At 36.9% G+C, this 11,373-nt stretch overlaps 1 pseudogene; it reads left to right on the top strand.

Annotated features, from left to right (window-relative positions):
• The first annotated feature begins 1,117 nt into the window (after positions 1–1,117).
• Positions 1,118–2,260, top strand: LOC148203556 (uncharacterized; annotated as a pseudogene).
• The last annotated feature ends 9,113 nt before the right edge of the window (positions 2,261–11,373 follow it).

Genomic DNA, 11,373 nt, shown 5'->3' with positions numbered 1-11,373 from the left:
AGTAATTAGTTCTGAAGTACGGGAGCTTAAAGGCAACCAATATGCTATTGGGAGAAATTCCCCGGATCTAGATTTTTCCGTACGTTCCCATATCGACAAAATCAATAATCATGACAATGAATGAGTTAAACAAAGCAAGCATTAAGCAAAGAGGAAAATCCCTAACTAAAGATGAAAGAAAGCATGTATCTTAATATAAGATGTTAAAACACAAATTCCATATATGAGAGTATCACGAAACTACATTGATTCCCCAACAACAATACAAGGTTTAGTTCACCATATTCATGTTGAAACTAGATGAACAATAATGAATGAAAGAAAGATAGAACCCTAGAAAGAGGAGGAGGTAGCCTGAGCATCCAAGATCTTCCTTCAAGGGGTGGAAAAGAGAGTGCTTGCTTCGTCTCTGCCAAAGATACAAACCCTAGGATGTCCTAAAGCTTATATACTATTCTAAAATTACAGAAAATTAGGCCCATGCCCAAAATAGTGCCGCTTAGCCGTAAACTACCGCTCAGCGGTAAGTGCGTGAGTTGTTTTCCTCCCCTCAGCGGCCTTTTCACCCCTCAGCGGAGCCAGTGTGGGTTTCTGAGTGCCGCTCAGCGGTAATTTGCCGCTGAGCGGTAATTACGACTTCTCCTTTTGCACTTTTTTATGTCTTTTCTGATTCCATCTCTATCCTTCACCAAATTCACCTTAAAACCTGAATAAAACACTGAAATCAAGCATAAACCTGTCCAGCTCTCTTATTTCTAAAAATATACCCAAAAGCATGATTTCAAGCTAGTTTCTAAGTGTTAAAGGTTGCTTTTAGTATCAACTTTAAGCATGAAAATAATAGTTTTTCAACTGTTATCAACCGCCAAGGTAATTACAACCAAGGGTGGAAACCTCACCCAAGCATGAGTCAAGATGGGCAATCATGCAATTCAATAGGCCACAACAGCAACCATCATTATGGCAACAAGTGTCTACACTTAATGAAAGATCAACAAAGTTGGAAGAAACTATTCAATAATTTATGTAGGTAACTATTTCCAACCACAAGAGCACCGAAGCGGCCATTAGAAACTTGAAGATGCAAGTAGGTCAAATAGCTAAGAAGTTGGAAGATATGCCTGATAAGAATTTTGGGGCTAATACTGAGGTTAACCCTAAGGAAGAGTGTAAAGTTGTAGTAAGTGTGAATGTTGAAAAAGTTGAGTTAGAGAGAAAAGAAGAGAGAAAAGGAGAGGTTGAAAGAAAAGAGAAAGAAGAAAAGAGAGAAGAGAAAAAAATTCTTCCTTATCCAAAAGATTGTGAGAGAATAGAGAAAGAGAGACAATATGGGAATTGTAAAGATATCTTCAATGAAATGGATGTTGATCTACTTGTGAATGAAGCATCGCAACAATTTTCAGCTCAGGTAAATCATATGAATCAAATCTCCAAAAGAAAAAGATATAAAAATGAGGAGATTAACGAATGCAAAGCTATTAAGAAGAGATCACTTCCTCCAAAATTAAAAGATCCATGAAGTTTTACCATTCCTTGCGTCATGGGGAAGGAAAAGATAAGGAAAGCCCTACTTGATTTAGGGTCAAGTGTCAATTTGATGGCTTTATCTATAGTTAAGCGAATTGGGGATCTTGAAGTCAAGCCAATAGAGATGACTTTGCTAATAGCGGATGGATCTTCAAAGAAGCCTGATGGTGTAGTGGAAGATGTTATGGTTTGTGTAGGCAAACTACAATTCTTGGTGGACTTTGTGGTGATGGAGATGGAGGATGAAAGGGTTCCTTTGATTCTTGGAAGACCGTTTATGAAAATGGCCAAGGTCATCATTGATGTAGATGACGGAATGATAGTGCTTCAAGACCAAGAAGAAAGGGTATTCATTGATGTCTTCAAAGAAGAGCAGCAGGTGCAAAAGGAAGAGACTAGTCATAAAGCTACATGTCAAGATGTACCCATGGCTAGTTTTAAAGATGCAAAGCTGGACTTCACAGGTAAAAATTGTTTCTTGTCACAGGTTAGGGAAGAAGAAAAAGATGACAAAGGAAGGACGGTTCATGATGACTTGATGCAAGCACAACCCAAACTCCGTAAACATATAAGATTCAAGAACAAGTTGTGGGTTGTGAAAAACTATAAAGAGAATGGAGTGATAGAGATAGAATCTCCATATTCGAGAAGAGTCAAAGTGGTGGACCGGAAGCAGTTGATGAGTTGGTGTGATGATAAAAAGATGAACACCAACATGGAAGATGGAACTTAAACTTTACTGGGTCAAGCTAGTGACGTTAAAAGAGCGCCTGCTGGGAGGCATCCCAGTGATTCAAAAACATTGATCTCTTTAGTTTTTATTTTTTGGTTAATGTAATTTAATAAACTTTGGACATTTTTGTATGTTTAGACTGTTGGTTATAGCATCTACTGATGGATGCTAGGTGGTTAAGTATCTATTGAAGGATACTAGGTTTGTTACACCTACTTATGGGTGTTGGTGGATTTTTGGGTCTCGTGACGTTAAACAAGCGCTACCTGGGAGGCAACCCAGTTGATTTACTTCATTTTGTTTGTTTATTTTGATTCTGCTTTAGTTGCATGATAGGGATTAAATGTTTGAGTGATGGGAGAACTTAAATGTTTGGAGTGAGTAAGAGGCATGAGTATAGGGCACCTAGGGTGAGCTAGGAAGAAGGAGAAGAAGTGACGCAGATGCCGCTCAACGGTAATTTCCGCTGAGCGGTAATACTGCCGACTTGGGATTTTACTATTTGGTGCATTTGGGCTCAGCGGGAGTAGGGCCCATTAGGGTATTTTTATATCCTAGGTTGCAATTTTGCTTCTATTTTCAAATCTACCTCTACACACACTCTCAGGCATTTTTCTAAGAGTTCTCTCCATCTTTACCTCTTCCCCTTTACAAAATCTCTCTTTCACTCAGTTTCTCAATAGGGTTCCATCCAAGTTTAGGGTTTAGTGAGAGCACTTCAATTGGGGGCTAATTTCTTCAAATTCCTAAAGCATTTTCATTCATCTAGCATCTCAATCCATGTAAGTTCAAGCAATTTTAATTCTAGGGTTCTTGAAAGCATGGATTGATATGAACTTAGTAGTTTAAGCATGATTCTTTAGGGATTTTAATTTTTATGCATGATATGTTGAGTTAATTGATGTTTGAACCGATTAAAATGCTTGATTTGGGTCTGGAACTAAGAAGATTGCATGTGGGTGGAGAATAAGACTTTCAAAATGAGATTTTGAAAAATCTGCAGAATCGTCGCTCAGCGGAAATTTCCCCTGAGCGCAATTCTGACAAAGTTGTTTTCTTTGCTTCCTTGCTTGCTTGTTGGATGTGCAGGTTGCGCTGAGGGACTTTGTTTGCCCTCAGCGGTGGTTTGGCATGGTTTTGGGGTGTTGTTTGTGGTTTACTAATGATTAACATCATGTCTTTTGGTTTTATGAATTGTGTTTGATGTAGGGATGACCTCCTCTTCAAGCAAGAGATTCAAGACTACTGCTTCCAAGAGGAAGGATAGGGAACCAGAACACACCCATTCTAGCAAGTTCCTTTCTCGCAAGCATGAGAAGCACTTCAAGATTGTCCAAGATAGGAGGCTCCTAATGGAAAGGAAAGCTGGACTGATTCCTAATTTTACTCCACAGTTTGGAGAGGAATTGGTGAGCAGGAATTGGAGGAGATTAGCCACATACTCTACACCAGCTAACATAGCAGTGGTAAAAGAATTTTAGACCAATGCAAGGAGGTTGGGTAATCATCCTGATGAAGATTACATGAGCTATGTTAGAGGCCACGCCATTCGGTATGATCCTGACTTTATCAACAGATTTTTAGATACTAAATGGGTTGGTGAGCAGTGTCAGTTCGCTCTCTGCATGGAGGAAGGAACTGATTTTGATGATGTGGAGAGTGTTCTATGTGTACCTAGAGGACAATTCAAAAGGAACAAAAATGGTGCAGTGGTGAACATTAAGAGGACTGACTTAACTCCTCTAGAAAAGTATTGGATGACATTCTCTCATGGCAATATTCAGCCATGCTCCCATGTTTCAAACATCACTATTAGTAGGGCATTTCTTCTATACTGTGTGATCTGAGATATGAGCATTAACATTGGCCAGGTGATAGCCAATGATATATAGGTGTGTGCCAACACTATGAACAGCAAGGCACCTTTGGGACATCCCTCCATGATTACGCACCTGTGTGACGTAGCTGGGGTTAATACTTCTGCCCCACCGTTGGAGAGGCCGAGGAAAGCTATTGATGAGGCCTACTATAGAAAGTACTGCGAAGGTGAGGAGGCAGCTCAGCCAGTTCCACCACACCGTCCTCATAGAGGGAGAGGACCAACATAGAGTCAGGCACCTATATGTGAGGTTTTGAGATCCAGAGTTTTGATTGAATGATATTACATTGAAAGCATGAATAACTTTGCCCAGGTTTTCTATGAATGAATTACTTGCTTGTATATGTCATATGATCAAGGCCATTTGTTGGTAACCCTTTGTAGCCAAAATGCATGATTTTAGCCCATTAAAAGAGAATACTATGTGTTCTATCCTTTGAACCTTTAGCCTTGAACATGATTTGAAAACCCTTTTTGAAAAAGCTTTACCTTGAGTTAAGTTGAAGATGTATTATGGTATTGATAAATGTTCAAGTTTGGGGTTGTTGGGAAGTCTAGAAAGGGAAAATAACAAGCATTGAGCCAAGAGCTAAGCATGTGAAAATCAAAAGAAAAAGGAAGAAAATAAAGAAAAAGAGAAAGGCTCAATGCAAAAGAAAGCTGGGAAGGAAGCATAATGGTTTTGTTTAATGATTCACTTGACTCAAGGATTTTGTGATCTAGAAAAACCAATTTTCTTGTTAGCCCAGCCACATTATAAGCCATAGAAAAGTCCTTGTGATGACATTTACTTGTGAATGTGTTTGACTGTGGTTAAATGAAAGGCAAAGTTAATTCCTGTGACATTGTGATATTAGAATGAATGAGTGACCTCTTATACACTTGTGTGTTTGAGTGAAACACTTTTTCTAGTGAGGACAAATTCCATGAGCACATAATTTTATCTATGCTTAGTTGAGTGATCATTCATGAGAATAACATTTATTGGATATTATGGATTATGTAAACACTAAAGCATGTGTGCGTCTTAACTTGTCTTGAGAAAAGAAGTTTTAAATGTGGTGAACCATTGTATGGATTGGTGGAAGATTGAGTTACATCTTGTTTGCATGAAGACAAGTAAAGTTCTAAGTTTGGGGTTGTGATACTAGTTGGAAAACTATTATTTTTATAATTAAATTTGACCTTAAAGACAACCTTTATGACTTAGAAACTAGCTTGGAATCATGTTTTTATTGAAGTTTTGGAAATAAGAGAGTTGGACAAGTTTTATGCTTGATTTCCTTGTTTTTGCAGGTTTTTGAGATGAATTGAGTGAAAGAAGTGAAGGAGCTAGGAGTTGAATTCAAAAAAGGAAGAAAAAGTGCATAAAAGGAAGAAGCCGCAAGTACCGCTCAGCGCCATTTACCGCTGAGCGACACTTTGAAGACCTGCGGTCACCGCTGAGGGGCAAAACTACAACTGAGGGGCAGAATAGCAGTCACGCGCTTACCGCTGAGCGACATTCTTATGAGCTTGGGCTTACTTTTCTGTAATTTTTAGAATATTATATAAGGTTTTAGTTGACCTAGGTCAGGTATCTTTGGCTGGGACGAAGCAGAAACACACTTTTTCACCCCCTTGAAGGAGGATTTTGGATGCTACAGCTCCTTTCTCACCTTTCTAGGGTTTTATCTTTCACTCTTTGATTGTATTTCATTTAGTTTTACTATGAATATGGTGAACTAAACCTTTATTGTTGTTGGGGAATCAATGTAATCCTTTGAAACTCTCATGTATTGAATTTGTTCTTCAAGATCTTTTTAAGATACATGCTTTCTTTCATTAATTGTTAGGGTTTTTCCTCTTTGCTCAAAGCATGCATTGTTTAACTCATTCGATGTCATGATTATTTATTTTGTTGATATGGACACATACGGGGAAATCTAGATCTAGGGAATCTCTCCCAACAGTAGAATAAACCTAGACATAGGAGTATGATGGTTGGTTGCCTTTAAGCTTTTGTGTTGTGTAATGCATGAGTAATTGCTAGGGAGACAAGACATTGTAAACTAGTGATTATGATTAGGCTTTCTTCGCCAAGACATCGGGTTTAAGGTAATTTAGAAAGTGGCATTAACAATTAATGAAGAAAGATGAATTCTTGATTACATGAGAGTGGATAGGATGAAATTGATAAACCCCAACAGCATATTCATTCATATATTCCAAACCACGTGTTCTGTTTCTTCTTGCCCATTAATCAATACATGCATTCATATTTACTTTTCAGTATTCTGCATTTAAAACTTACAAAAATTGGTTCTACAAGTCTTAGATAATCAATAAATCACATAAATGTCTAGGCCGTGAGTCCTTTGGGAGAACGATACTTGGTCTTACCAGTTTTATTACTTGATACGATTCGGTTACACTTGCCGACGGTAAACAGGAGCGCACTACATCATGATCGTGTGCGCCCTGGAATCTTCCCCTTTGGCCGTTAGAGCGCCACCCTGCTCATGCTGCACAAAATGCTGATACTTTGCGCCTGGGTGCCCTTTCTCCATAGGGGCTTGAACACCAATGTACCACGACTGACGCACACTTGAGCACCACACCCTTCTGGGTGCTTGAGCGCCATTTTTTGCTGACATGGGAAGTTTGTCTATTTAACTCAGAAACGTGAAGGGATTTGGGTCTTTGATTTTTTGGAGCTCATGCAGGCCGTGAAGAGCTTTTGGGAACATCTCCTCCTCTTCTTTGGGTCTCCTTCTTCTTCCATCATCATGTTTGTAAGCTCTAGGGTTCTCCATGGAAGTGGAGAACTAGATTCATCTTATTAAGGTTAGATGTAGCCTATGAATTCTTGTGTAACTGTTGAATGATTAAAATATATATCAATTGCTAGTATTCTTGTTTGTGATCTTAAAGCTTGCATGTAATAGGAATGTTCATGTCTTGAATTTGAGGTTTCATGGATTATGGAGACATAAGATGGAACCTAGAACTGAAACAAGAGTCCTTGTGGTCATTGATTCTAGGGATGAAAGATGATTCAAATGTTGTCTTAAGATCCTTGTGCTCATTAGTGCAGGTTTTCTTGTTAGATTTTTTAAGAGATTGGAGTTTAATGTGAAAAAATTAGGCTCTTTCACCTTAGGGATTAGATTTAGAGTGTTTTTGTAGATTTGTTTTAGTAAATTGATGGAGAGGAGATGAAATTGGGTAAGCACAAGAGTGAAATAGGTGAAAACTAACCTTAGCAATGTCCTTTCATACATTTCTAGTTTAATCCATGTCTAAGTGTCTTCAAACACCAAGGTTCAACCTTGGATATTTGTAATTTTATCTCTTTGCACATTTGTAAATGGGTGTTATGTTCTTGAGTCTAGATAAGTTGTTAATCGCATAATTCTCTAGTATTACGAGTCTCTTGGGAAAACAATACCTAGTCTTACCATGGTTTATTACTTGAAACGATTCAATTCACTTGCCGAACCAACCCAACAAGTTTTTGGCGTTGTTGTCGGGGACTCGTGTCAATACTAGACTTGTGTGAAATTTTTAACTTGTTTGGACTTTTGTTGTTTATAGAACTAACTCTTTTTGTTGTAAACAAACTTTCACTTTTACTTGGGCTAATTTGTGACTTTAGCTTAGTTGTGTCTAAGTGTATGTAGGAGGATTTTCATACAAGCAGGATTACAACCTCAAAAGCATTGTGGAGACCCTAAGATTGAAGGAATTATAGGAGACAAGGAGACAACTAGCTTGAGCATCACAAGCTGCCCCCAAATTCTCCCTTGTTTGATATTGCTGCAAGTGTTACGAAAAAGAAATAAAAGAAAGGGAGAAGCAAAAGAGGAAGCTTAGTCACCACCACTCTTTGATGGGAGTCAAAGAACTCAAGCCTTGCAAGCCAAAGTTGATCAAAAGAAGTGAGCGTTTAAAGATGTCAAAGTAGTGGAAGGGCTAAGATGAAGATTTATATGCTTTGAGAGTTGATTTGGTGGCTAGAAAGAGGTTCAAGAAGAGTTGGTGAGAGGAGCACACCAACAACAACATTTGCACTTCATTAAGTAATCTGTCAAGCTACTGACATTAAACAAGTGCTTTTTGGAGGCAACCCGATTTTCTTACCATTTTTACTTGTGTTTGTGTAGTTTTTGTTTCATGTGAATTAGTAACTTATGTTTTGCATATGTGCCTTATTGCATTTTTTGTCATTTTTGAGTTGCAATGTTGTGTTTACTGTTGTTATGAGTGTATTAGGTTAGTTTTAGCTTGTTTGGTGTGTGAGTGTATTTAAAGAAGGTCTGGAACCAAAAATCATAGAGTGCGTAGCCTTTTTCACAAAAAACAAAATTTTGCAGAATTTCGATATGGCGCTCAAGCACCGCTGGCTGAGGGGCACCCAAGTGCGACTGGTACATTGGCTCTCTTGGCTGAGTCATGCTTAATCACCCATGCCACAAGGGCGCTCAAGCACCCAAAAAAATGGTTATGCACAATTTTTTTTATTTCATTATGAGCTTTTCTCTTGTTTTGCACTCTTTCATACACTCCCTTTTCTATGTTTGTGAACCAATTTCTTTAGTTATTACCTTTGGGAGGTGTTAAACTCTCGACAAGTGGAAGTAAAAACACTGACAATGTAAAATTATTCCCCAAGGTATGTAGTGTTAAATGTTGAACAAATTGTTCTGATTCTATATAATTACTATTGTCCACCATCACTTTAAACACATGAGCCTTCTCAATTGGAAGTTTAAAAAATTTAGCAACTTTAGGTTGTAAGTAGTTATTTGAGCTACCACCATCAATGAACACTTTTAGAGACAAGGTTCCTACATGAGCCATAAATTTAATAGTACCTACTCCCAAGCCACCTTTTAATGCATTGAGTAATAAATGATGATCATCACTCAATTGTAATTTTGTTTCTTCCTTCGGTTATGCATTCAGTTATGTCAGCATCCTCTTCTCCGAGTTGTAATACATATAATTGTCTGTTAGGGCATTTATGATTGAAGGAGAACTTCTCATCATAGAAGTAACATAGGCCTTTCTCTCTTCGCAATTGCATTTCTGCTGGACTTATCTTTTCACATTAGAATTTCTCATTGTTGGTCCTAGAGAGGTAGGTAATAAAGGTGGTAATGTTGTCTTTGTGTTTGATAATGGATTTTTGGAGAAATTTTAGTGATTGTAGTGACAAAGGAACCAACAAAGGGTGAATGGTTATGTTTGGTTGGAGAAATCCCAACTGATTTTTTGTTAGGCCTGTATTTTTTTTCATAAATTCTAGCTAAAGCAACAACTCTTAATAAGTTTGGTAAAAAAAAGCAACCACATCACGCTTAATATTCGCATTTAAGCCACTTACAAAACAATTGAGTATCAGTTCCTTAGACAATCCTTTTGATCTATTCGTAAGAGACATGAATTTCGAATAATAGTCCAAAACTAACCTGTTTTGTTGCAGCTTTAATAGTTCAATCATAGGACAATCAAAGGGAGAGGATCCAAATTGAGATTCTAGAGCTCAAGTTATTGTTGGTCATGTTGTAACAACTTCAATTTTCTGTTAGCATTTAGAACCACAACACTACATCCTTTTCAAAATGCATAAATGCAATTTCAACACATTCTATATCTGGTATATTGTGGTAATTAAAAAATTTGTTAGCTTTAAAAATCCATTCTAACACTACAGACGAACCATCGTAATAAGGAAAACCAATAGAAATGTTCTTGATGGGTGAAACCTTTATGAGCAGAGAAGCGTTAGATTTGAGTTCAAAGGGCTTCCATGAGTATGTGCTGAGTTTTGCAACAATTGTTGTAAGGAGAACTTGATCTACTCTATTATAGTTTCTGAATATGATTATTTTTTCTTCCATCGTTTTTTGATGTTTTTCCATCGTCGCTACTAGATGACGAATGTGTACTAATTTCAGTTTGCATTTCCTTCATTCTTGTATGTTTCACCACAGAAGTCAATGAAAAAACACTAATGAAACAGCTCTGTATATAACAATTTAGAATTAAACTAAAAATAGCTAAAACAAAATAGAGGAAGCTTTCGGTCAAGCTTTCAGAAAAACCTGGATGTACACGTACCTGGCAGAAGGGACAAAGGAATTTCAAAAAAGATGTAGAACACAAAAATGGAAAAGGTTACATTACACACAGAAAAAGGAGAATCATGAAGAGAAGTTCATACCAACAGTCTACCTTTCATCATAAAATTCCAAAATTTAACATTATCCTTTCTTTCTCTTGTGCTTTTACGTATTCGCATGATATGACCCTTAATTCTTGATGTGAAAGGATATGCTGAATAATTTAAATATGATTATTAAAATATATAAAGTGAGTTCACAAATTTCATCATATAGTTTAATTTTTATAATTGAGATAAGCTCTAATTCATTTTTGAAGAGAATACAAAGCTAAAATAAGCTTATGCAATCTTTTATCGCCAGTAGTTTAGCTCTTTTATGCTTGGAATATCAATATTATATTGAGAATATTTTTTCGAAACCTCATGATTACATTTGACATGCAGACAAAATTGAATGAAATGGTCAATTTTATTGAGGGGTGTTCTATTTTTATAAGGTGCGCAAAAGACAAGGTTACATATACTGTGTTTTGTCATGTTATATTTGTTTGCCAAAGGAGACAAATATTTTGACGACGGAGAATTTGTAGTGAGAGATATTTCAATGATACAAGTGTTTTAGAAAGGGAAATCTCAATCTCGATGATAAAGCTTTTGATTTTATGTGGGAATGTCTCATTCATAAGAGGGCAAGGCCAGATTGATTGTTACAATTCCTCGTAAAATAAAGCATTTGTAAAGGCAGATGTGAGTTTAACACCCGAATGTACAACATTCAACAGCCAACGAGATTTTGAAATGTTTTGTATTTTGAAAAGAAAAAAATTAGTAGATTCAAAATCATTATAAATTGACTTGATTTTACCAAACATATTATCATTTCTTAACATAATGCATATTCATTTAAACTGAGAAGAGCATATTTCCAAAGAACATCACGAATTTTGAAGTTATCTTGAGATCATAAGGACATAAGAGAATAAAACAGAAAGATTAATTAGTTCCCTCATTAAGGATTAGGTTAGTTCAGAACGTTTCATAGGTTAGTAAATCCGCATTTTGTTTCTATATTAGGTACAATGCTGCGCCTAGAACAGAAACTTTGGTGGATTTTGAGGCGAAGAA

The sequence above is a fragment of the Vigna umbellata genome, chromosome 2 (genome assembly GCF_029865625.1).
Source record: "Vigna umbellata cultivar VRB3 chromosome 2, Vumbellata_1.0, whole genome shotgun sequence".
In the NCBI taxonomy this organism is placed as follows: domain Eukaryota; kingdom Viridiplantae; phylum Streptophyta; class Magnoliopsida; order Fabales; family Fabaceae; genus Vigna; species Vigna umbellata.
Note: the sequence above shows the minus strand (reverse complement) of the source record. Positions and strands in the feature narration are given on the sequence as shown.